Genomic DNA, 27,479 nt, shown 5'->3' on the forward strand with positions numbered 1-27,479 from the left:
CTTGGAAAAATAGTCCAGAATTAAAGCTTTTACGAGACAGGCAGAAATGCCACGGAGAGTTGCTCTGAATAGGAAAAAGGAGCAATTGGTCAGGTGGCCGGTAAGAGGTGGCGCTGGCATTCGGTCCTGGCTGTCTCATCCCAAAGTGAATGCCATGCTTTGTGTTTCCACGAGTAAAGTATCTAGAGATGTGGAGTTAGGTGCAGAGGAGTGGGCAAGCTGAGCTCTCCAAATCTTGGTTTTCTCCTCTACATAGAATCCCATTCCATTGCCTACCTCAAAGATTAATAATGTCTGCTATGTGAGTGCCACCTCTGTCATTGAGTAGGAACACTAATAGCTACCTACCTTCCAGGATTGTTGTCAAAACTGGAAAGATATATGCACAGTACCTAGACCAATATATTGTCAATAAGTGGTGATAAAATAGTTACCATTTTTTAAAAAAGATTTTATTTATTTATTCATGAGACACACACACACAGAGGCAGAGACACAGGCAGAGGGAGAAGCAGGTTCCATGCAGGGAGCCCGACGTGGGACTCGATCACGCTCTGGGCTGAGGCAGCACTAAACCGCCGAGCCACCCAGGCTGCCCAAAATAGTTACCATTAATTTAGATAAACCTCATCTTATAGGTGTGGTCAAAATCAAGAAGGAAACATATCTAGGATCTGTAACTTTTAATGGGAAGCCCAACGAATGTTCCACCTTTGATTAAGGAATGATTCATCAACTGGGAAGGTCATAGGAAGAGAAGGCATGAAAAGGGGACCCTCAAAATGGGACACTGATCTCTAACGGGCCACTTTAGCAGAACTGAATGGCAAACAGTGGGAGGTACCAGTGAACAGTCAGATATCTCTCACCTCTCAACTTTAAGTGTCTTGGACATTTCAGGAGTTGGGTTTCAAACAGGTTAAGTACTGATTTCTTTCAGGTTGGGCATCCTAGCCTGCCAAAGATCAAAGGTGTTAAATCCAAGGTTATTTTGGCACCCAGTAAAGATAGGAGCCCCGTTTGGGAACATGCACCTGCTCCTTGTGGATGAGGTAGTACGCATGGTGGCGAGGAAGGTGGGCTTAAGAGTCATACAGATTACACATTCAAAGGCCAGCTCAATCAGGCTGTATGATTTGAGACAAGTTTCTTAGCTCTTCTGAGCCTCACCTTCCTCAAAAGAGGAGGCCACAATGTGGACTGTAATTTTGCCTTGCATAGGCCTTTAGAGATGCTAGTTTGTTAAGTACCCTGTTCAATCCTTAAATATAATAGCTCACTGGCAGTCTGGGACCTATAACAAACTACCATGCACTGGGTGGCTTAAACAACAAACATTTCTCACAGCTCTGGAGGCTGGGAAGTCCAAAGTCACGGTATTGGCAGGTCTGGTGTTTGATGAGGGCCTTTCTTCCAGGTTTGCAGATAGCCAGCTCCTTGTGTCCTTACACGGCAGAAAGCAAAATGAGATTGAGAGAAAGTTCTGTCCTGTCTTTTCTTTTAAGGACACGAATCCTATCTTGAGGGCTCCATCCTCTCATGACTTACTTACTCCCAAAGGCCCCATCTCCAAACACCATCACATCGGGGGTTAGGATTTCGACATTTGAGTTGGGGGAGACACAAACATTCAGTCCATAGTAGTCAATTTGGACCAAAACAAAACAAAAAACCCAACCCTCCTACAATGTAGACATTATACCTCCATTTAAATTCATTTTTCTCAGCCCTCACCACCCACCTCAGCTCTATGCGTTTGTGTTATCCCCTTTCTTCTCAAAATAATCCTATTCACAGAACAGAGATTATTCCATCTAAAGCTCTAAACCAAGAGTTGGTAAACTATGATCTGTGGGCCAAATCTACTCACTGGCTGTTTTTGTAAATAAAGTTTTATTGGAACACAGCTAAATTTATTTGCTTACATGTTGTCTGTACTACCTGTCCTGCAGCAATATCAGAATTGAGCAGTTTTGACAGAGACTGCATGATTCACAAAGCTAAAATATTTACTATTGGGCTCTTTACAGAACAAATTTTCCAGCCCCTGTTCTAATGACTGATTGCTAGCTTGGGCCCAGGTATCAATTTGTTGCCTTGCACCTTCAAATTGACGCTTTGGCACCTGCTCTGGCATAGTGGACTGTCTGCATTTTCCACCCGGCAGGAAGCCCAGCGTTAAGGTTTGCCAGTAGAGGGAGTTGGAGGGACGTTGCAGGAGAAAGGTGCTTCTATTCCTGGTTCCTTTGTGCTGCGATTTCTTTTTCTCATTCCCGCTGGGTGATGAATGGTGCAGGTGTGCGGGGATCAGCTGCCGCCCGCAGCCTACCCCAGCTGCGTGCCCAGAGCAGTCAGTGACTCGCAGGCCCGGCACTGGCCTGGGAAGCACCTTCCTGGGCCTTCCAGAGGCAGACACCACATGTGCTCAGCCTTGCCTTGTGCCCTGCTACTGGTGCTCTCACACCCTCTCCCCAGCCTCAGTCCACCTTTGACGATCATTTCCTGCTGTGAGGCATCTGCGGAGCAGCTCCACTGCAAACTTCTCTACCACTCAGGGGGCTGCAAGCTGCAATCACACCTTTCCCAGTGAGCCCTGAATCCGTCACAAGGTGGGGGTCAGGAGGAAGGGGGTGATCCTCTCCCCAGTTGTCCTTCCTGAATACTCTAAATCAGCTTTAGGGAACCCTTGAGAGTTCTCTTTATATCTCTGTATTTACTTTCCTTTTATAGCTCAATACTTCCTTGTACCAGCTTCCTCTGTTTAAATTACTGTGTGGTTTCTGTCTCCTGATGAGACCCAGAGTCCTACACAGCATAAAATATCACCATTCCCAATTCTTGAGACTAAAGAAAACATTTAGTCTTCTAAAACCTTAAGAAGACGTTTAGGACACAAAATAGCAGGTAAAAGGTATGTATGTTAAAGATAAAGTGTTTATTTTGTACTTTGTTAAAGTAATATATATGTCTATCACAGTAGGAAATGAGAAAATAACCAAAAAAAAAAAAAAAAAAAAAAAGGAAAAAATCACCTGTAGAAAAAGAATCACCCAAAGACTACCAGCTTGGCTACAACTTGGTGTGTGGGTGGTAGGGACTTGTAAGCTGCAGGAGGGCAGGTCCCTGTCTGTTTCCATTCACAACTGCTTAAGGCCGGGTCCATAGCAGGTCCACCTACTAAATGCATCAAGAGGGAATGGGGTCTAATTGGTGCTACTTTGCTCACCGTATATACAAGGGAAGTGGCCTTGCCAAAATATTTTGAGCCATTGAGCCACTTTGATTAGTCATCAGAGTTATCTGACTTATTTTACTTAGCACAATACTCTCTCCTCCACCCATGTTGTTGCAAATGGTAAGATTTCATTCTTTTTATGGCTGAGTAATATTCCATTGTGTATATGCACCACCTCTTCTGTGTCCATTCATCTATCGATGTACATTTGGACTGCTTCCTTATCTTGGCTATTGCAGTTAATGCTACTATAAACATAGGGGTGCATGTATCTCTTTGAATTAGTGTTTTGTATTCTTTGGGTGAATACCTAGTAATATGATTACTAGATCGTAGGGTAGCTCTATTTTTAACTTTTTGAGGAATCTCCATAGTACTTTCCACAGTGGCTGCACCAATTTGCATTTCTACCAACAGTGTAAGAGGATTCCTGTTATCTCCACAGCCTCGCCAATGCTTGTTTCTTGTGTTTCACTTTGAACCTGTCTAATGGCCATATCCATCAGGTGTCTAACCCAATGGTTGAGAGCATGAGCTTGAGTCCACATACCTGGGTCCAAATCCCAGCTTATCTGTGTGTTCAAGGAGAGTAACTCAACGTTTCCAAACTACCATTTATTCACTGCAAAATGGGTATAGTAATGTCTCCTTTATAAGGTTGTTGCTGAGAAGTGCCTGGCTGCCTCAGGTGGTGAAGCATGTGACTCTTGATCTCAGGGTCCTGACCTCAAGCCTCACACTGGGCATAATATAAAATACCTAATATAAAATAAGGCTGTTGGTGAGACTTAAACGAGATTAAATATGTTCAGCACGCAGCAGAGTGTACCTATGTATCTGGTGCAGAGTAAGCACTGAATAAGTAGCAGGTCATTATTATTGTTCCTAAATTTGGATGAAACAATGAGCACATCCAAGGTTTCTTTTGGCTGATTTCCTTGGTCTATAGATTATGTCTCTGACTTGGATTTCAGTTCCTCTGCTCCATTTGGAAACATTGCCCTCTACTTATTTTACCTCTTGTTCTTGGAAATGAGAGGATTTCCCTCATGCTCTGAGAGAGCAGGTAGAAGGCAGGATTGTTTTGTTTACTCGAGGCAAGTTCTGAGAAGGGACCTTAATGCGCACTTCACCTTCTGACCTCTAGACGGCGCCGCTCCCCTGCTTATCTCCCAGCTCTGGCGCTAATCCTCTAAAGTGAGGCCTGAAAACACCAAACCAAATCCCTAAAACCCAGGGATGTGCTGAGTGCCCTTGAAAGACAGTTTCACAAGGCTACTTGAAGACCACGTCTTCCTCATTTGGGTTGTAGGAGCTGACTTGTACCCACACTTCTCTGAGCGGGTGATGCTCTTTTACACTTCCCGGTCTACGTGTAGTATTTACAATACTTGTTCCATGCTACTTTGTGACATGAACTCCCTCTTGCCTCACAAAACTCAGCCCAGAAGTCCCTTCCTCAGGGAAGCCTTCCCTGATTAGACCTTCATTCTGGGTTGGGCGCCTCACCGCTGTGCTTTCACCACACCCTGAGCATTTTGCGTTTGGTAGGAGCTACAGTACCTATTTTTTAAAAACATTTTTATTTTTTACTTTTTTAAGTTTTTATTTATTTATGATAGTCAGAGAGAGAGAGAGAGAGAGAGAGAGGCAGAGACACAGGCAGAGGGAGAAGCAGGCTCCATGCACTGGGAGCCCGATGTGGGATTCGATCCCAGGTCTCCAGGATCGCGCCCTGGGCCAAAGGCAGGTGCTAAACCGCTGCGCCACCCAGGGATCCCTTAAAAACATTTTTAAATAGAGAACTTCAGATATTAAAAAATAGAATAAGTGATCTAATAACATCAGTCCTGCTGAACTGTAATTTCTGATTTGTCTTCTCTGGTTCACCCACTAGACAGTGACTTCTATGAGAGGATCTGTACTTTTTGGCATTTGTCCCCAGCCCCTGTGCCTATTTATAAATACTTAATAAAGATTTGAGAAATAAGCAGAAGTATACTTGGTCCCGTTTCTCTATTCTGCTTCCCCCTTTTTCTTTTTTGGGGAGGCTCTTCCCATCTTGCCTTCGGTCTTTGAGGCAAGCGGGGAGGCAGCTGTGAGCATTGCCAGCAGCACGCAGGACTAAGTGTGGCTTGCTCTGATACCCTCCTATATGACATAAACATGTGACCAAATTTCAGCTCTGTCTTCTTTTACAAACATAATAAATTAGTTAACATCTCAGTGGCATTATCTGTAAAAAAAAAAAAAAGAAAGAAAGAAAGAAAAGAAATAAAGTAAAGAAAAAAAGGAAATTATGCTTGCTTTGCAGAGCTGTTGTGAGAATCAGATAACATACCCAATTGCTTGGCACATAGTAGGTATACCATAAATGCTACTTTCCTCTCCTGTGGGTTTTCTGTTGATCCCAGGGAAATGACTTCATCCTTGGGGAAGAAGGGCTGTTATTCATTATGTAGCTGGAACAATGACAACATAGATCTTCGGGAAACACCGGCTTCCCCTGCCTGGCATGGGAGGTGGAACGTCAGCCTCCCCGCATAGCCAAGCCCTCTGTATCTGACAAAGGGAGGTCAGACTGGCCAAGGGCAACATGAAATGGGGGAGCCAGAGCCCTCCGCTGTGCCCTTCCAGTTCTGTTTGGCTTTTCATCCTCCTGTAGTCATTCATCCGACACTCAATGCTCTTGAGTGCCTCCTGTGTGCAGGCCCAGGACTAGGGGCTCAGGCTGTGCTGAACAGACAGACTTGGCCATGTGCTCACAGAGCCTGCGGTATCTGTGGATGGGGTGGAGGGAGAGGCAGGTGCACACTGCAACAAGGGATAAGAGCAATGAATAAAAAGTGTGGTCTCTGCGAACAAATGACAAGGGAATCTAATGTAGTCTGGGGAACGGGAGGGCTTCCTTGGGGAAGTGACATTGCAGCCCAGATGTTAAGAACCAATGGGAATTCACCAGGCCAGGCATGTGGGGAGAACAGAACCTTCCCATCCTCCTACCCTGAGTCATTTTCTCTCCCTGTACACCCATGCAGTGCCCCAGGGGTGCACCCCACCCAGAGCTCTCTCTCTCAAAGCTCTCCTCGGGCCTCCCCCAAAGCCTCCTGGTCTAGAGTCTTCCTCTTATCAAGGAAGTCATCCTAAGATGGAAACTGAGAACTGTCTTTTCTTCATGGAGCCCTTGCCTTCTGCTCAAGGATGCTTACAGAGGAATGGTCTTTATTTTTTTTAAATTATTTTTTATTTATTTTTTTTTTAGAGGAATGGTCTTTAAAGAACAAATTCCAAATAGTGAGAATCTTAGGCACTTTCTGGCCAGTGTTTTGGAGGATCACACATGGCTGCAGGCTCTTTCCTGAGCACAGCCTTCTGCCTCACGGAGCAATCTCTCTTCCTTCTCTGTGTCACTGCAGGCCTTAGCTTCTCCCCGTAAGAGCAACCTGGCAACACCCAGAGCCTGTCCTTCCTGACTTGGCACAGCATGAGGTCAGGGCCCAGGGCAGCCCAGATCTGATGAGGGCACACAGGTGTTCAGTTGCCAGGCACCTGGACCCAGATCAGCCCAGCCCAGGGCAGAAAGTGAACTTGACGTCAGCAGTGGCTGAGGTCAGCCCACAGATGGTCTGTGAACCTCAAAAGGAAACGAATGATCACCAAGAATGGAGCCAGTCTGTTTTCATTTCCTTTTCTTGACTAACCTGACAGATCAGGGCAACACTGGGTCCTGGGTATCCCTTGTGGTTGAGAATGGAGAGGCATGTTCCTTTTTTTTTTTTTCCTTTTAAGATTTCATTTATTTATTTGAGAAAGAGGGCACGAGCAGAGGAGAAGGGCAAAAGGAGAGGGAGAAACAGAATTCCCACTGAGCTGGAAGCCCAATGTAGGGCTCTCGATCCCAGGACCCTGAAATCATGACCTGTGCCAAAGGCAGACACTGAATCGACTGAGCCACCCAGGTGCCCTGAGAAGCATGTTCCTAGTCAGACTATAGCGATATGGCTCACCTCTAGTGATGCTTTTGCCCCAAATATTGTGCCGTTCGAGGGCTTTATGCACAAGTTGGATGTAGACAGTGTGATCAAAGATGGTGCTAATCTGGGCAGAGAGACAATAAAAATCATTGTTGCTAGGATTTATATGCCAGGCACTTCTCACTTTACCACATACCTTTTCCTTTTTTAGTGAACGCTCTCTCGGTGCCCCTGAGATATGGGGATTAGCCAGTTGACAGTTGACACACGAAGAAACAGATTGAGAGGAAGTGAAAGGCCCAAGGCCACATAGCTGGCATTGGTGAGACAGGCTTGGAAAACCATCTGAAGCCCTTCACGAGGAAAAACTCCATTCATTCTCTCACCCATTCACCAGAAATTTACTGAGCTCCTTCCATGTGCTAGGCAGTGTTTAAGGTAAGGAAGACAAAATCCCACTCTTGTGGAGATAAATCCTTGTGAGGAGAATGGGAATAAAGAAGTAAAAAAAATTAAAAAGATAATTTCAGGGGCACCTGGGTGGTTCAGGCGGTTAAGTGTCTGACTCTTCATCTCAGCTCAGGTCTTGATCTCATGGTCATGAGTTCAAGCCCCACACTGGGCTCCGCACTAGGCATGGAGCCTACTTAAAAAAAAAAAATTAAAAAGGTAATTTCACAGAAGTGCTATAAAAAAATAAGTGGAATAGCAGAGCCATTTAGACTGAATGGTCAGGGAAAGTATCCTTAAAAAACTGACATCAGTGCCAAAAGGAGCCACAGTTGGGAGGATCCAAGGGAAGGTCCTTAGGCAGGAGCAGGTTTAGTACCTTTGGGAAACAGAGTACTGGATTTTAATGGGTTCTAAGGGAGCTGTCCTTCTAGATTGATTTTCAAGAACTTGATTGAGATAAATGAAAGGTTCTGTACTTGGACCTAAACATAGGGCATGATGGACTTGCCTACACCAGCCTGGCTGACAGGGGCCGCAGGTACAGTGATCTGGGAGGGCTAATGTCATCTAGAGTTACTCTGATCAAAGTAGGGTCTAGGGTGCAGGAGCAGATGGATCCTTCCCTCACAGCAGGTTAGACCCCACCTGAGATCTGAGCATACTCTGGGCACTGACTGTACTTTGAGACACTGAGGGACAATAATGTGGCCACACCAGCGTTGTGAGCAGGGTCAGAAGATCATCTATCCCAGGTTGAGATTTTTCCTTCAGAAAAATCTAGATCAGTTGGAAAGAGTTACAAGAAATCAGATTTCCTTTTCTTTCTTTTTTTCCCTACTGATGAAATGAATATATGCAGATAATTCCCAATGTAGAAAAAAATATATAAAGAAAAAGGAAAAGAAATCCCTTTATTCTCATTATCCAGAGGCCATCACTGGTAATATTTTATGTAATTCCTTCTAATACCTTTTCTAGGCTTTTAAAAAAAATATTTTATTTATTTATTCATAGAGACACAGAGAGAGAGAGAGGCAGAGACACAGGCAGAGGGAGAAGCAGACTCCATGCAGGTAGCCCGACATGGGACTTGATCCCAGGTCTCCAGGATCATGGGACTCGATCCCAGGTCTCTGGGATCAGGCCCTGGGCCAAAGGAGGTGCTAAACCACTGAACCGCCTGGGGTTCCCCTTTTTCTAGGCTTTAAAAAATGTAAGTAAGTCAAACTATGCATATGCATGGTTTTGTTGAAGCATATGGATGTGTATAAATGTCCAGAGAAGCAGTGGAGCAAGCAGAGCAGTCAGAGGATGGGCTCTGGAGTTCTTGGCCGGGCCTTAAATCCTGACTCTGTCCCACATTAGCTGTCTGACCCATTCCACTTCTTAACCCTGTCACCTCATCTGTAAAACAAAGATTCTATTACCCTATGACATAGGGTTGTTCGAGGTATAAATGAGCTAATATTTGTAAACACTAGAAATAGTGCCTGTAATACACCTGCTGCCTAATGCTTGATAAGGGAATATTATCCTTCTTTTGTGGAACACTATATCATAACTAAGACAGTGATATGAAGATGTCTTATGTAAGCATCTATTGTCTGAATAGCCTTACACAAGCTTGCTGCTTGGCCAAGAGCCTGCCGCTCCCATTCCTTCTGCTGTACCCCCTCTCCCCCAACTTGTACTCTCTGGCTCTCTCTCTCTCAAATAAATAAAATCTTTAAAAATAAAAACTCAGATTGGCTCAAGCCATGCTATCTCTGCAAAGATATTCAAAGACTAATTAACAGTGGTTGTCTCTGGGGAGGGGAACCAGTTGCTGAGGAATCCCTTCTCCCTGCCCCCTCCCCATGCCTCCCAGAGAAGATCAAACTGAAAATGAGCTGGGTTACCTTGTGAGGTATAAGACTCTATGTTTTTATTTTATTTCATTTTATTTTGTTTTTGAGAGGGAGAGAGAGAAAGAGCCTGAGCAGAGAGAGAGGGGCAGCAGGAGAGGGAGAAAGAATCCCAAGCAGACTCTACGTCCAGTACAGAGCCCGACACAGGGCTAGATCTAGCGATCATGACCTGAAGCTCTCAGTTTATTTTTTATTTTTTATTTTTTTTAAGATTTATTGACTTATTTTAGAGGGAGGGGAGGAGCAAAGGCAGAGGGAGAGAATCTCAAGCGGACTCCCCACTGAGCAAGGAGTTGAATGTTTAACCAACTGAGGGACCCCATGAGGCTCTCCATTTTTAAAATGTTTGGACATCAGCCAGATAATTGTATCTTCTGTAGCAGGTTCTGGCAATCCAGAGTAGAGGACCATGGCTGCATGAGAAGGGGCATGTTCTACCTAAAGACACTCAGTTAAATACTTTTGTACACTATGCTGGGCACACATTTTAGACCTCCAAGACAGCCCAGAGATCACTGGAAGAGCTAGTTCTGTGCACGCATATGGCTGGCTGGCTGGCTGGGTGGATACAGACTCCATCTGAGCCCCAGATTCTTCCAAGGTCAAATTCTTCTTGCAAATGCCCTCACGTGTGGAATGAAGAGGAGGCAATACTATGAAAGCCTCACCAAAGTGGTAGGGAGAGGGGTGGCCCACAGAGGGCCTTCCTGTGGGGACAGAGCATATTTTGGCTCAGTCCAGCGCCAGCTGCATGGGCATGAGAACTGTGCAGCCTCATGGAGCCCCACATTTGGTATAACCCTGCCCTCGGTTTAATGTATTTCTCTTTTCATCTTGGAATTCTATTTATTTTATTTTATTTTTAAGTAATCTCTACCTAACGTGGGGCTTGAACTTATAACCCTAAGATCAAGAGTTGCATGCTCCACTGACTAAGTCAGCCAGGTGCCCCTCATCTTGGAATTCTTAATAATTTTTAAGCAAGGGGCCTCATATTTTCATTTTGCACTGGGTCCTGCAAATTACGTAGCCAGTCCTGTCCCTGTTGATTAGAGGAGAGTGGTGACATGATTTTTTTCTGCCTTCATACTACAAAGGCAAGACTTGGATCTGCCTGGAAGCCTCCTGGGCCTCTAGTCCTGACACAGAGAAGTAGACTCCAGAGTCCTTTGCCTAGAGGAGTAGGGGGAAGAGGACAGAGAGGGGACAAGAACTCTGGAAAGGTTTTGAGGCCTGCCTGTCCTGACACATCACCTACTTACTTCCTCATCATGCAAGGGTGGATATCCAGGTGAAACCATCCAGTCAGCAGCCAGCACATATCTGATGTTTGGAGCCTGGGCCCAGCTATATTTCAGCCTGACCTATGACCAGGAGGGGAAGGAACTGGGTGCCTGCTCTGGGATGGAATCTGGGATAAGCGCATTATCCATATGGGCTACACAGACAATATTGTATACCAATATATATAGATATGGATATAGATATATACCTTGATAATCTATAAAAATAGTACATATTTTACCAAAGACAAAACTGAGGATTAAATAATTGGCATAAAACTACAACAGTATAAAAATTGAACACAGAAAGAAAGGGAATCACTTTTCATCCCATTTTCCAGAGGCACCCACTGAAAACACTTGGTAATTTCTAAGTGTGGTGCTATCTCCAGAAAGATACATTAAAAAGCCACTGTTGTCTCTGGGAAGAATTCATGGGAGACAAATTTTATTTTTCACTTTGATACATTTTGAATTTTGCACCATGTACATGTAATACAAAGATATATCATCTTGGGATGCCGGGGTGGCTCAGTGGTTGAGTGTTTGCCTTTGGCTCAAGGTGTGATCCCAGAGTCCCCGGGTTGAGTCCCGCGTCGGGCTCCCCACGAAGAGCCTGCTTCTCCCTCGACCTGTGTCTCTGCCTCTCTCTGTGTGTCTCTCATAAATAAATAATCTTTTTTAAAAAGATGTATTATCAAAAAAAAAGACGTATTATATAAATAATGGTAAAGAGTAGGCTCTTTGGATTATATAAGAAAGAAATTAGTACTCTAGTCATCTGGACTGTTTGGAGTATATAACTTAACCAGTTTTTATGCCAAACTTAGGGGAAAAACTCAGTGTTTAAGACTTCTGGGATTTCAGTTATGAATAGGAAATTCTAACTGTGTATATTTTATTTGGGAAGAAAGCAAGGCTCTTCTTCCTTGGAGAAGCCAAGTAACTCACTTGAACTCACACAGCTCTAAGTGGTGAAGCCAAAACTAGAATATGGGTTTTCTAATTCCAAAGGGAGTGCATGGGGGAAGAGAGGCCTGTGGCAACTCAGCTTCCTATGACATGATGCCCAGGTCCATGTTGAAAGAACACAAGAGTGCCTGCTTAGGGGTCTGCTTCAGGGAAGTTTTATTGAAAGTGAAGTTTTATAAATGCACTGTAAATTCATGATGGATAAGCTTAATTGTAAAGAAACCGTAAGTTATATACTCTTGACCTGAACTAACATGAGGTTAAAAATAGTTTTAAATATTTCAGCACAGAAAGGTGAATGTGCACTGCCTAGTGCTTGTAACCAGACACCAGTAGGGATGTTATATAATTTGCAGGATAGTCTCCATTTCACCTTTATAAAATCCAAGGAATTCAGACTTCCAAAACATATCTAACCCAAGGGTGAGAAGAAAGATAAAATATTAAAAAGCAGTAGGGCAAAGATTGCTAATTGCTTATCCAATATTCATTCTTACCATCTTGCTTAATATAGAATTGATTGGCTTTATTGGGATTAAAAGTGTGCCTAGGGATACCTGGGTGGCTCAGTGGTTTAGCCTTTGGCCCAGGGCTCAATCCTAGAGTCCCGCGATCGAGTCCCACGTCGGGTTCCCAACATAGCATGGAGCCTGCTTCTCTCTCTCTCTCTGTCTATCATGAATAAATAAATAAATAAATAAATAAATAAATAAATAAATAAATTATTTTAAAAAATAAAAAATAAAAAAAATAAAAGTGTGCCTAGCTAAAATATTCTATTTCCCAGCTTTCTTTGCGAATAGGAGTGGCCAAAGATGTGAGTGGTTGAGTGGGGCTTCCAAGAAAGCACCTCCTTTTCTCCTGGTTCTTCTTCCTACTACCTGAATGTGAATGTGATGGCTGGAGCTATGGCAGCTATGGTAAGTGTGTTTAAGCCACAGTAGTTAGATCTCTGTTAAAGGTAATACTAACTGAAGTGACGGCCCAGCAAAATGCCTGAAGACTCTAAGTGTCATAAAAGTCCATAGTGTTCACAAAAATTGATGTGGTGCTCATGAAGATGTTCTGATGATGTTAAGGACACCCGCAAAAGAAAGGAGTGAGCTGGCAATCCCTCAGCTTCCTTTAGAGCCTGAGTCCCTATCATTGGAAAGAAGCACTCAGGAATCTCGTTGGTGCTCAGTTTTCCAACCAATGATGCCAGTTTCAGGGAGAAAGTGGTAAGGCCTCTGGAGTGTGGGTATAAGAGCCTAGGAGGGGCTTTATACCCTAGAGGGTGTATGGAAAACAGTCAGTGGTGATGGGCTTTCACTTAATCTTATTCCTGAACCCAACATGTCTGGAGAGAGCCAGTCCCTATTAAGGTTGGGATGGGACAGGGTGCGGGGTTGCTGAGAACCTTGGCTCTGAGGGGCTCTGGGGTGGACTGGATACGTGTAGAAGGGCTAGGGTCAGAGGGCAGAGCCTGAGGCAGGCTAGAAGACAGTGTGTTTGGGGTAGGCAGGGAGAGAAACCTGAGAGATCCTAGGATGGTTTCACAAAGTGAACACTCAGTGCTTCTAGAAAGACTACAGTGGGTCTAGCTGGGAAAGGGCAGGGGGCTGGGGTTGGGGGACAGGGTGCCCAGGAGGACCCGTAGCAGGGCTCAGGGGCCAGAGAGGCTGTAGGGATCTTAGGTCCCTGAATTAAATTGTTTTTTGGGCCTTGGGATTCATTGGATCATTAATTATGTGACTTTGCAAAGTGCTATGACTTCCATCAAAATACTAATTGTTTTTTGAGCATCTATGTCATCACTTGTCACAAAAGCCTTGTCTTCTTTCAGGGCATATTATAGAGCAACACAATAGAAATCATCTGAGAAGCTGGGGAACCCAGACAGCAGTACTGCAGAAAGAGTGTCTTTGTTAATATGGCCACAAAATATCTAAATGCCCTGTAACTAGATGAAAAGGTGCATTCACAGACACCCCCCTTAACTCCAAATTCCACAACATTCTGCTAGAACTGACAAGTATTTCTGCCTGAGGACTGGTATCAAAGTTGAATTTGAAATATGTTAAGTCACATCTGTGGTCTCCTGGAGCCTTCAGGTGCTGGGTGGAAGGTCTGGAGCCTGAGCGAGTGGATGCAGGCCTTCCCGTCTCCTCAGCTCTCTGCCTCCGCCTCCGCCTCCCTCCATCCTCAGCCCTTCCTGGCTCCGCGGGACATCAAAGCTGCTCCCTAGACCATACAAAGCCATTACTGGAAAAGCCACATAAATGCTGCAGCTCTTTGCTGACTGGGGCTGGGAGTGGTGCCAGGCCAGAGATTTCGGAAGGGAGCCCTTCCAAATGCTGGATTAAGCCTCTGGAGCAGATGTTGCCTGTGGCTCGCCAGCATTCAGAGAGCTGGGCGGCCAGCAGGCTTGGACTGGGCTTTGGATAGCCCGCAGAACTCTCGAACAAAGACCTGGACACACTGCACTGATGGAGAGGCCGAGCGAGGGTCAGCTGTCAGGGGCCCCTGGGGAGCCCGCTGGGTGCCCGAGAGACTGAAATTGCAGTGAGTCATTTTAGATGGAAAGAAAAGGGCACAGAACAAGTGTTCCTGTGAACATTTCCCTGACACCTCGCCCACTCGACACTCAATGGATAGTCTTCCCTCCCCCAGCTCTGTGCTCAGCTGCCCCATTTTAAACATGGGAACAACTTAATGCCTGAAATTTGCAAAGGAGTCGGGCTTTGGGGAAAAAACCCAAAACGATAGAACTAACCTAGGCACCAAATCCAAAAACCACGCTTTTGTACACAAAGCCCAGCAGCTGAGACAGCCCAGCAGCTCACCCCCTTTCGGATTAGGTGTCTTGAGGGACCAGAGAGGTGTGCCAGCTGGAGGACAGGTCTTGCCATGGGCAAGTTCCCGTGCCTGTCATACCACCACTGCCAGAGTGTAGCACTGGGTCGCTGAGTCAGGGCAAAGAAGAGAGCAAATCAGGGGGTTTGAAAAAGACCCCTGGGGCGCCTGGGTGGCTCAGTTGGTTAAGCATGTGCCTTAGGCTCAAATCATGATCCTGGGGTCCTGAGATCGAGCCTCACATGTGGCTTCCTGCTCAACGAGGAGCCTGCTTCTCCTGCCTCTGCTCCCCCGTCCCCAACTCATGCTCTCTCTCCCTCTCTCTCAAATAAATAAATAAATAAATAAAATCTTAAAAAAAAAAAGGGAGAAAATACATGGTGAAAGCTGCCCTTTACTGATTTTGCTGAAGGGCAGCATCGGAGCAGAGACACGTCCTCCCACAGTGTTGGAAAGGAATGCTGGATTTGCAGTCGGGCAGACCCGGGTTTGAATCCTGGCTCTGACGCCTATCAGCTGGGGGGCTCTGAGCTAGTGCCCTGACTTCTGAGCCCCTGTTTCCCATCACTAAAGCTGGCTAATAATCCCTGCCTCACAGGGTTGTCCTGAATGTGAATCCACTCTTTTCCCAGGAACTTGTGCACACATGTAATTTATCAGAAGCCACAGTCACAGCCCCGGAGTCATCCCTGACAATGCGTGTCTGGGGCCAGGATGTTCCATCAGTGAAGCAAATTCTCTGCTGTCATTGCTCATCTCAGCTCAAGACCAGGGCTTGTTCTTGGGCGGTTACTTCAGAAGTTGGGCGACATTCCCTGCAAGCTGTTGAGAGGCTGGAGGCTTGGATTTCACTGAAGCCTTCAAAAGGTATCTGCATTTTGAGGCCAGTCTCCTTTTTGTCGTGTTTTTTTTTCCCATTTGTTCTTAGTTTTTGGGAGAAGCTTTCATCTTTCTAGCTGCTCTGAAATTAATCTTTCTCTGGAAGTATTTCTTACCACCGAGGAAGATCTGGGCCTGCCCCAGACAAATTTGCAAAGGGGGCAGAGAAGGGAGAGGAGGAAAAACATTGGAGCGGGAGCAGCAAAGAGAGAGAGTGCAGGGAGTACACTTAGCAGTGATAGGAGGGGGCCCTGAAGTCGGAGGGTAGACTCCCTAAGAAACTGTGGGCACCAGCAGTCCCCTGGGATCTGCTCTCTCCAGGCACCCCTGTCCCCACCAGGGTGCACAACAGCCTGCCCCCATGGAACTGGAGCCATGCCGAGGGAGGCCTATGTTGATTCTAAACTCAGTGCCACACCACAATTGCCCTCAGAATCTTCTAGCTCAGCTCCCCTTTCCATTTGCCTTTCTGCTGCCTCTGAGAGGCCCAGGGATTCTCCTGGTAAATTGTTCTCACTAAGCCCCATCTCTTGCACTGCCTGTCACTACCCCATGCAGGGCCAGCTTCTTGGGGGTACCACTGTGTGATTGAACAACAACCTGTGCTCAGAAGGACCCTGACTTGATTTAATGCTTTTCTTCTGTCTCAATCTTAAAATTCTTAATAATTTTATCTTCAAAATAGGTAAGTGTTTTGTAAGTCAAATCCAGTGGTTCAATGGAGCATGCATGAGGTAAGGTATCTGGTGACAACACATAGCAGGGCAGACAGTGGGCCTCATGGCCCTGCACATGCAAATACTGTCCTGGGACAGTCTGGAACACCATTGGGCCCTGAGGTGGCCAGGCCAGCCCTGTGCCCAGACTGGTGGCAGTGACAGCAGCAGCAGTAATAACTGCAGGAGGAAGAAGGAGCTCTACCAGAGGGCAAGGACCCGGGTGGGTGGCCCGTTTGCATCCCTGTAGCCCATCCTTGCAGCATAGATACTAATATTAACTCCAGGATCTGAGCTCCTGGACAAGGGTTGCTGGCATCCAGCCAGTCAACTTTGTCAGTAAATTATTACAAAATTAGAGCACATACATAGACATTGCAATAGAGCCTATCAGCAAGTTGTTAGAATTCGTCAAGGAGTTTAGAATTTACAATTTTGAAAATTGCTGCAAAATTGCAGAGCAAAGATTCACAGACCTAGAAAGAGAAATAAGATTTAAAGGTCGTCCCATTAACTGGAGAACCCTATATTTGCATGAAGCTTCAGCTAAACCAGTTATTAACAAGCAAGACAAGTTCAAAATTAATCTTTCCTTGTAATTGAAGAGACAATGAAAGGGCGCCTAAGTAGGTGATTTAAATTATACACAACAGACAAAGCCACTTTCGGTTTCTTGTATGACCTCCACAAGTTACAGGAAATGTTAGCGGGAACATTATGAGGCCATTGTGCAAACTTACATTTAAGATCAAATTCAGACCTGCATGAAACTGATTTGTATCAAGAATTAAATCTGCTTAGAAAAAATGTTCCCTAAGAATTGTCAGCTCTAAATGCACTGAATTTTATATTTTGAGATAATATATCAGAAATGCCATCCAGTGTTGTCACAACCCATAAAATACTCTTAACAGCTTCAGTAATGGTTACATAAGCAGAAGATTCTTTCTCAGAATTAAAAATTATTGAAAATTATTTGCGATCTTGCGTTTGCCAAGAGCAACTAACATCATTCTCAACTACAGTGATTGAAAATAAAGTTTCTAAAATTATACATTTTGATGACCTAATAAATGATTTTACAGAAAAGCAAGCCAGAAAATTCTTAGGATTATTCTAGATCAAACATTAATAAAGTATTATTATTTACAGCATAATAACACCCCAAATAATGTTTTATGATTTGCGAGTTTATGTTGTTATATGTAATATATCACTGTTATCACTATTAGTTTAAAAGTGATAAAGTATTTCTAAAGGCAAAAGCTTTGTGGTTTAGTGCTTTTGGCAGCACTTTTTCCATGCTCTTTGTTCAAGAGCACCCATATTTTTATTTTGCACTGGGCCTCACAAATTACATGGTCTGCTCTGCCTCAGCACTTGAAGCTTCTCTATATTCCAGTTAACCCCATAAACATATAAACTGTTACATTTTAAGAGTTCTTGTAGATTCTAGAGCAGTGGATCTCAACTGAGGTCAATTCTCCCAGGAGACACATGCAATATCTGGAGGCATTTTTGTTGCTGTTGTCATGGTTAGGGGGCTACTCCTCTCATCCAGTGGGTAGAGGTTAGGGATCCTGCCCAATATCCTACAATGTACAGGACAGTCCTCCATGACAAGGAATTATCTGGTCCAAAATATAAATAATGCCACCGCTGAGAAAGCATAAACTGGAATCTCCAGGTATGGTTCTAGACCAACAGAGTAAGCAGCCCTGGTGGGTTGTTTGAAATGTAGGCTCTCGGGTTCTCATCCCAGACCCATAAATTGGAATCTGTATCTTAACAAGATCCTCAGGCAATCCATGTGCCTGGGAGTCCCCTCCTGCTGCCTTCCTGAACAATTTCCCATCTTTGAACTTTATATAAATAGAATCATATGGTGTATACTTTTTTGTGTCTAGGTTCTTTCAATCAGAATCATATTTGTGAGATTCGTCAATGTCGTCAATGTCGTGTGTGAATTGGAACTTTGTTCTTTCTTGCGGCTGCGTGGTATTCCACTGTACAGCTTTAATACCATGTATTTATCCGTTCTACTGTAAGTGGACTTTGGAGTTGTTTCTAGCTTTTTGCTGTTGTGCATAAGGTGCTGTGAACATTCGTGTTGATGTCTTTTGGTGCACATGTGTATGCATCTAGTTTTTACAGTTATATGTGTAGGCAGATTATGTTATCCGTGATTTTCATTTCCTGGGAGTAAGGGGGTGCTATATAACACTGCTATCCAAAGGAGGCATAGGTTCTGAGGGAGTAATTGAAACCCTCTTGTTTGAAGCAGGTGCTTCTGTCCATATTCCATTTATTCTACACAGATTGTCCTGTACCCGGTGGTAGGGAGCTCTGGGTGGAGTGGGGGGGATGTTTTGCTTTGTGGAGGAAGAGAATCTTGTCATGAGGTTACAAAAAGCAGAAGCCTGCATTCTCACTCCCATCACTAGAGGTCAGGCATTCACAAAGGACTTGGGATTGGCGTCCCCTTCTTCCAGATGGGCTTCTTTTCAGATTCCTGCCCCTTCTTCTCCCTTGGTAACTGGAGGTCCAGCTCTACCAGGGGAAATTTAAAAAAGAAAGAAAGAAAAAAGAAATGTTCATAGTGCATGTCAGTGGAGGCAGATGGAATGACACACTGGGGTCTGGCTGTCTCCTTGAGGTACCCCACATGCTCCCTCCCCTCCCCCTCCCTACTGGCTTTGCCAGTGAGTGTGTACTAGCCCTGGACCACCTACGTTGGATTCTGTATTCCCACACGGTGGTTTCTGCAGATACAGGTGCTGGTAAATGTTTAACAACTTGTTCTAGGAGTGGGGTCTGATTTGTAGCAGTTGCTAATTTGTGTGATGTAAAAAAACTCTTAACTATGTCTGATTTCAAGCTACCGATGAGGTGTTATTGAACGTGGAGTTGGGAAGAGATGCTAAGTAGCATAATATACAGCATTCCCATCATACATATATAATAGTTGTAAATAAATTTGGAAACATTATTGGATGAAGATAAATACAGTAAAATAATTGGGAAGTGGTAAGTTTTGAGTATTTATTACTTAAAATATAATTAATTTTTTAAAGATTTTACTTATTTATTCATGAGGCAGAGACACAGGCAGAGGGAGAAGCAGGCTCCATGCAGGGAGCCTGACGTGGGACTTGATCCCAGGTCTCCAGGATCAGGCCCTGGGCTGCAGGCGACACTAAACCGCTGAGCCACCCAGGCTCCCCAATTTATTTAATTTTACATATATAATTTAATTTTGAATAAAGCCCATGTTTAACAGCCAGCTCACAAAAACCCTGGCAATTTTATAGTTGGTTCTTAAGGATAGTATGAGCAGGTTCCAGCACTGCAGGTAACCCACAGTGGTACCCCTTTAAAAATCACATTTGTCTTTTGCAGTGCAAATTGTGATTGTACTTCCTAAGAGGTAGGCAGGCCTTTGATACTTAGTAACTATGGCCTTGACCTTATCTTTACCTGTCTGCACCTCAGGTTCCTAATCTGTAAAATGGAGATAATAGTATTAATACCTACTTTACAGGTTTACTGCAAGGATGACATGAAATCATGTATGTAAAGCCATTAGCATAGTGCCATTCACATTCTGATGTGAATTGGCTGCCAGTGACCGCCAGAACTTCCCAGCCCAGCCTCTGCCTCTTCAGACACTCTGATGGAGGGGATCCCTCCATTTCTCCATCCCCCTGCAGCTCAGAGCTAGCAGAACCAATCCACCATTAAGTCACCTGAAAATGAACTGCCAGGGAAGCCTCGCGGAAGAAAGTCATCAAAGGAATGCAGTGTCAAATGACCAGAAGCCATGTGGGTGGAGTTTGTGTCTGCAAAGGCTCAGGCCTTGAGCTGCCCCCAGTGCCTTCCTTCTTCCCAGCTAGTTGACACCATCAGCCACTGCCCAGCCCTGGGGCAAAGGGCAGAAAGTAGAACAGGGAAACAGAGTGACTGGAACCTGTTGAGGTGGGATCTGGACAGTTATCCTCTGAAGACAGAGGGAGTGGACGCTCTTTGCTACCTTGGCTTTTGCCTGAGTGTAAAACGGGGCCAACACTTTGATCCAGTTTACCTGGTCTGTGTCAGAGATAAAAATATCAAAGACTTGTCAGTGTTTCGGAAAAGCAGGACGGGTCACTGTCACTCTCTTATACTCTTAGACGTACTTACTAAGTGGGCAGCATTAGGTACACGCTGAATCAGGTAAGTGTCCCTTTATCCAGGGCAGGGAATCATAGTCTAAGTAGCCCTGCTTTGGCCTCTGACCTCTGCAAAGCCCCCTGACTAGTGGCCAACAGGGCCTGGGTCACCGAGCCTGGCTCTCACAGGTTCCTGACGTGTCAGAAGTCATAGGCTCCTGAATATCCGATGAATGGCGTGGGCCTGCATATTCAGATGACCAGCCACCTGAGTTCAGCATCTTCCTCCCTAGGGTGGTAACTGCCCCTCAATCCTGCTGGTTCAACCCTGCCTGGCCCACCCATCTTGAACTCTTTCTGTAGTGAAGATGGCTTGAATACATCTGGGGTCGGGTGGGTTTACTTATTTACTGTCACAGGGCTTTGAAGGCTGCCCAAGGAATCTTGAATCAAAACAAGAAACCCTGGGGCACCTGGGTGGATCAGTGGTTGAGCCTCTGCCTTCAGCTCAGATGGTGATCCCAGGGTCCTGAGATTGAGTCCTGCATCAGGCTCCCTGTAGGGAACCTACTTCTCCCTCTGCCCATGTCTCTGCCTCTCTCTTGTGTCTCTCATGAATAAATAAATAAAATCTTTAGAAACAAACAAACAAACAAACAAACAAAAAACAAGAAACCCATGGTCAGATAAGCTGGTAACCTGCTTCAGTGTCTCAATTTCATTATAGGTCAAAACAGGGGTTTAATAATGTCTCATTTTATGGGGATGTTGTGCAGATAACATGAGCTGGTATGCAAGAAAGCACTTTCAAAAAGATCAAGAAATATATAATAGCAATTTGTGTCATCATTTGTTATTTTTATTGGGGGTAGGAAGGGCCATATGATGTATTTGGAAAAGTATAACTTTTGGAACAAAAACAAGAATGAATTCTTGTTTTACAACATACATACTTTGTAGGGGTTTTTTGTTGTTGTTGTTGTTTTAAGATTTATTTATTTCAGAGGGAGTTGGGCAGAGGGAGAGGGAACTCAAGCAGACTTCACACTGAGTGTGGAGCCCAAAGCGAGGCTCTATCTCACAACCCCAAGATCAAGACCTGAGTGCAAACCAAGAGTTGGATGCTCAACCAACTGCGCCACTCAGGGGTCCCATTTAGTTTTTGATATTACAGAATCTCTGTGAGGGGATCCCTGGGTGGCTCAGTGGTTTGGCGCCTGTCTTTGGTCCAGGGCGCGATCCTGGAGACCCGGGATGGAGTCCCATGTCAGGCTCCCTGCATGGAGCCTGCTTCTCTCTCTGTCTGTGTCTCTGTCTCTCTATGTCTATAATGAATAAATAAATAAAATCTTAAAAAAAAAATCTCTGTGAGACTTTCCTCATGTGTAAAATGGTGATAATGATACTTAATTTGGAGGATAGTTGTCAAAATTCGTGGCTACATGTATAAAGTTGTCTCTGCCAAGTACCAAGCACACAGTAGGTGTTCAATAAATAGTAGCTGTCATTCCTGCTGTTAAACATAACAATAGTAACACAGATACCAAGTACGAATTCCCAACCTTTTCTCTCCTTTACTTCCTGCCCTTTCAGTGGTGAAGTGGAAGCTACTAGTTAGATTCCTAGAATAGGGAGAAAGAAAACCATGCCCTCTGACTCATATCACAGGAGTGACCAACTTGTCTGTTTGCCAGGACTCTCCTAGTTTTAGCACCAGAGGTCCCAAGTCCCAGGGACTCCCTCAGCCCCAGACAAACTGTGATGATTGACTACTCAGCACGAACCTTGGTCCAACTCCAAGCCATCTTCAATACCTAGGCTTAGAGTATTAAGATTTGTATTGGAAATCTGGAAGGACCCAGGAATACCACCAGCTCTAAGAGCCAATATAAGTCCTTTTAGAACAGGTAGGGTCTAGATAAATAAATGAAAATAAAAAATTAGCCCTGGCCTTCAAAGCCATTATGATAGGTGTAAGATACAAAAAATTAATTCTGAAGACCATGTTATCATATGATTCTATTTATACAAAATGTCTGGAATGGGCAAATCTATGGAGAAAGAAAGTAGCTTATTGGTTGTGGGCAGGGGTGGAGGAGTGACTGCTAATGGGTATAGAGTTTCTTTTTGGGATCATGAAAATGTTGATTGTGGTAATGGTTGCACAACTCTGTAAATACACTAAAACCCATTGAACTATATACTTTAAATATATAATTATATGTTTAAATTGTGAATTGTATGGTATGTGCACTAGGTCTCAATAAAGCTGTCAAATTTAAAAAAAACAAAAATTTAAAACAATTTTTTAATTTAAAAAATGGTTCTTCCCACATTAAAATCTCAAAGTCCAAATTATTCGTAACCCTCATTTTAAGAATTATATTTTCAATGATATAAAAATGTTTAACCTAGGCCAGGTAATAACAACCTAGTGTTGCAGACAAGAACCATAGCAGAATGAATGTAAACAGCCTTTTGCTCAGTTCTATAGGAGACCAGTGGAATCTCAGGCAGCAGGGAAATGGGAGAGGAGAGGCTGGGGAGCCAGCATTTACAAAGGGAGAAAAGACTCACCCCTGATCCTGCAATATAAAGCAGGTGGAAATACAAGCTAAACTGAGGTTTATCCAAAATGCCACAGAAAGGAAGGAGAGCTCTGGAAAGTCTGCAAAGGGTAAGTGGGGAGGACGTTCCAGCACAGGGAAATATGGGCACAAACTCTGAGATGTGAAAGTATGTGGCATGTTACAGGTACGCAGGTAGTATGTGAGGTGTTGGAAGGATGGAGAGGACTTGGGACAGGCCATGGAGCACTGGACACAGCCCTTGCTTGGGAGTTTGATTTGATTCTGTGGACACTGGGCAGGGGGTGGGGGGTGGGGCAGGGGAGGAATTTTAGGAAGTGAGTTACAGATCTGCAAAGAGTTTCAGAAGCCATTTTACTGTGTGAGAGGCTGTGGGTCTTGCATGAGGTCACTGAGGTGGTTAGTGGTCAGACTGACTGCAGTACAAAGCCAGGAGCTCTGATGCTCAGCCTTATTTCATTACAGCCAAGTTCCCTTTGTACGCAATCTGCCCACCTTTTCTTCTCTCCACTTGTCTTCTCTGATTCTTCCCCCACCCTTTCCTTGTCTCCTTCCTGGGCCTTGGGCATGCCTGGGGTGTTCCTGCAGCCCACACAGGGTTTCTGAGCTCTGTAGCAGATCCAGGCAGACCCAATACTTGCTTTTCAACCCCCTGGTGGTCTGGGCAGCTGCAGCCCCAGTAGGGAGCTGAAATGAGCAGGAAGGAAGGGATGCCCAGCAGGAAGGCAAGGAAGAAAGAAGGCAGAGCAAGGACAGACAAATGGAAAAGGTAGCTACAGCCACAGGTTTTGTGGGGCCCAGAGGGGTAGGAGTCTCTTGGGGATGGGTGCCTGTGCATGGGGTGGGGAGGGACATTCTGCTGGTCTGGCTTGAGCTACCTCAAGGACACGCCCTGTTAATTCACAGCATTTTCCCAGAGAACCTACTAGAACTAGGTTAGGTGAGAGGCCCTGAGGGGGAGTATCCTGTCCAAAGTGTATCTATCTGGGAGGAGGGGCCTGCCTGACCTAAGCTGCAGGAGGCTGAAGTCTGTGGGTCCAACCACAAACTCCTGCACTGTTTCCCAAGTAGGAGCTCTGGCAACATTTATTTTTTTAATTTTTAAAAAGATTTTATTTATTCATGAGAGACAGAAAGAGAGAGAGAGAGAGAGAGAGGCAGAGGGAGAAGCAGGCTCCATGCAGGGAGCCCAATGTGGGACTCAGTCCTGGGTCTCCAGGATCACACCCCTGGCTGAAGGCGGTGCTAAACCGCTGAGCCACCCGGGCTGCCCTCTGGCAACATTTATTGAGCACCTCTGAACAGGCACTGTACAAGGTCCAGGGGCACAAAGGTAAAAAGTCACCATCACTGCCATAAACGGGCCACAAGCCCTGTAAACACACAAACGGAGGACTTCCCTCCCGGGGCTGCAGTGAGATCACCAACAAACGATGTAGCAATACAGTGCACAAACTGTTCGCATAGTGTATGCTGGAAAACAGCCCAAAGAGGTAAGGCTCAGGATGGGAAATCAAGTTAGGAGTATGGCGTGGTCCTAGCCCCGACTCTGCCAGTCCTTGCTCTTAACTAGTTTTCGCAACCTTCAGATCCTTGGTGTGCTGAGATCGCAACACAGATCTCGGTGCTGAGAAATCACTTCGGAATGCTTCTTAAAATAGATCCCTGAGTCCCATCCCGGGTTTCCTGAATCAGAAGGGCTGGAGGCGGGATCCCGAGTCTGCATTTTTACACGCACCCACTCTCTCGGGGCAATTTCGAGCTTGGTAATCAACGCTACACCTTTTGGGAAGGACCCCTGAAGAGGGGGATGATGACCCGCGTCGGCCCTAGGTCGACTCAAGAGCTAATAAGGCAACGTGCATGAAAGCGCCCCGCGAAACGGAGAGCAAACCAATTATCTGCAAATAATAGTAATCCTATAACCTAAATAACATCCAAAGGAAGAGAAAATACACAAAATACTACTAGTGAAAGAGCTGGAGAGCGCACTGCAAACGCGGCGCAGGCCGAGGCGGTGCCACCCACCGCCCGCGAGCGGGTCAAGCGCGGTAGGCGTGACTGTCCCTTTAAGGAGTCCCCCCGCCCCCCCCGCCGGCCGCGCTCCGGGCTCGCCTCCCGCGGGGCGTGCGGCCGGGTCTGCGGCGCGTGCGTGCTGGCAGCCGTCGGCCGGCGGGGCCTCCCAGGGGGCGGTCCCCGCGGCGCGACGCCGGCGCTTGTTGCGTGCGCGCCTGGCCCCGCCCCCCGCCCGCCCCTTCCCCTCCCCCTCCGCGGTCCTCCCCCGCCCGCGCGGTACAGCTGGGCCAGTGACGCGGGAGCCGCCGCCGCCGCCGCCGCGTTCCATTCTCCTGAGCCGCCTCCTCCCGCAGCTCCGGCCCGCGCCAGCCAGACAAGGGCACGCAGGGCCTCGCCGAGAGCCGAGAGGGCTGCGGGCGCGCGCAGGCGGCGGAGCGGACCCCGGCGCGCGGACGCTTGGAGCCCCCTCGCGGAGGTCGCCGCGCCGTCCCCGGGTGAGTTGTCAGCGCACCGGGCCGGCATTGTGTCACCCGAGCGCCCGGCCGCCTGTCAGGGGCGCGGGGCCGGCCGGCCGCCCGGAGGCTCCCCGCTGTCACCGCGCCGGTGGCGCGCGGGGCCGGGAGGGCGGCCGGCGCGGCTGTGCGGAGGCCGCGGGAGGAGCGGCGGCGGCCGGGCTGCGGCCGGGAGCTGGGGGCGGCGGGCCGCGGGGGGGGGGGGGGGGCGGGGGGCCGCCCGGCCTCGCCCGCCGTGTGCAGGGTCGCGCTCCCGGCCGCGGCTCGCCGGAGAGAAGCTGCACGGAGGCCCCCTCTCTACCTCTTATTTCCTCCCGGCCGACCCCGGCGGCGGGCCCTGCGGGGCGGCGGTGGATTTTCCGAGGAAATCTGGGAGTCCGTGTGTGGGAGCGTCGGAGCTTGCTGGAGCCCTCCCCGCGCGCCTCGTCTGCTCTTTAACCCTAAAAAAAAAAAAAAACAACTTTATTATCCGGGCTGAGACTCCCCGAAACCACTTCCTGTTTAGCTCTTTTTTTTTTTTTTCTACTCCTGGTTTTTAGGGACTCCAAAGAATAGTGTAGGTGTGACCCTCCCGCATAGTGTGGCTGCGGGCTGCTGAAGTGGAAAGTTACCTGTAACGAGATTAGCATGGGGTGGGGGTGGGGGTGGGGGACGGGGGGCCCAAGACGGAAAAGGCGTCAAAATCAAGGCTTTGGCTGTTAGGTGGAGGTCCATGCCTTGGCCAAGAGGCCTAATCCTGCAGCTCCCGCTGCTGTATGTGGTCTCGGGGGGCAGGCGACCCGCTGGGCTTTGTTGCCCTTGCTAACAGGGTTTGTGTGTGCTCTGTACCGAGGTGCAGTGAAACTACCTGCTTCACTTAGCTGCGGGCGTTTGCGCCCTTCCTAGATCTGCAGAGATAGGAAGGGGTGTCTTTGCATCCTTTGCGGGGGGGGGGGGGGGCTAACACATTTTCTTGATCTTTTCGTTCCTCTGGTTTAAAATGTATGTATGAAGGATGCACACACCTTTTCTGTTTTGGGAATTCCACACCCAAATTGTCACCATCTAGTGGAGGCTAGTATAGACATGTTCTTGGCATTGAGTTCTCAATATTCTGGGCTTTGCATTTTTTTTTTTTTTAAGATTTTGTTTATTTATTCATAGAGACACACACACAGAGAGGCAGAGACACAGGCAGAGGGAGAAGCAGGCTCCATACTGGGAGCCCGACTCGGGACTCGATTCCAGGTCTCCAGGATCACACCCCAGGCTGCAGGCGGCGCTAAACCGCTGCGCCACCGGGGCTGCCCGGCTTTGCTTTTTTTTTTTTTAGCTAGATGCATATTCAACCAGAAATGAAAATTTTCACAGTTCGGTTGGGTGCAGGGGCAGGAGTAGGTCTGCCTCCCCCTCAGTAAAGGAGGTGTTTACTAAAGCAACAGTAATAGCAAATGATAGGAACAGTTCTGGAGGACTGTGTACCATGTTTTGTGCCAAGAACTTTACTTTCTTGGTCTCATTTAATAACAGACTTTTGTGGTAGATATTGTTATCCTCCCCCCCCCCTTTTTTTTCAGTTGAAACCAAAATCAAACAAATAACTTGCCCAAGGTCACAAAAATAGCTCATGGTAGAGCCCACATTTTAACTGCTAGATTATACTGTTAGCTTCTAATTTGCTTACCATTTAGTGAAATTGAAACTGGTGTCTTTCTAGAAGCTTTTCAAAGCATTACTTCCTCAAGCTCTTTCTCAGATCTGGAGCATCCATAACTCTCCAAGGTACACATTTATGGTATGTGCACAATATTCATATGTTTATTCATTTTTTCATTCAGTATTCTCAAGTATTTATGTGATACAGAATGTATGCCAGGCTTAGATGGCATACACAGTAAGGTTTTGAGGTATTGAGGATACTGTAACACATAGCATAACCATGTCCTCATAGAGTTCACAGCCTTTAAGTCGGTGTATTTTGA

The 27,479-nt window shown here is 46.2% G+C and overlaps 1 protein-coding gene and 1 long non-coding RNA gene across 3 annotated transcripts in view; one reads left to right on the plus strand and one right to left on the minus strand.

Annotated features, from left to right (window-relative positions):
* Positions 1–596: 596 nt before the first annotated feature.
* Positions 597–26,097, minus strand: LOC140640171 (uncharacterized). 2 transcript variants are annotated; one of them, XR_012036836.1, is made up of 3 exons: positions 25,820–26,097; positions 1,346–1,444; positions 597–955 (listed from the first exon to the last, which is right to left on the minus strand). It is a non-coding gene; the product is annotated as an uncharacterized lncRNA (long non-coding RNA). The 2 variants fall into 2 exon arrangements; XR_012036837.1 differs by lacking the exons at positions 597–955; positions 1,346–1,444 and adding an exon at positions 16,830–18,804.
* The window catches only part of SUSD6 (sushi domain containing 6), a 97,809-nt gene continuing 95,625 nt past the window's right edge, over positions 25,296–27,479 (plus strand). The window contains exon 1 of the mRNA XM_072839074.1: positions 25,296–25,500. The gene's annotated coding sequence lies outside the window, so the exon portion shown is untranslated. The remainder of the gene's footprint in view (positions 25,501–27,479) is intronic.

This window comes from Canis lupus, chromosome 9 (assembly GCF_048164855.1).
Source record: "Canis lupus baileyi chromosome 9, mCanLup2.hap1, whole genome shotgun sequence".
NCBI classification, from domain to species: Eukaryota; Metazoa; Chordata; class Mammalia; order Carnivora; family Canidae; genus Canis; species Canis lupus.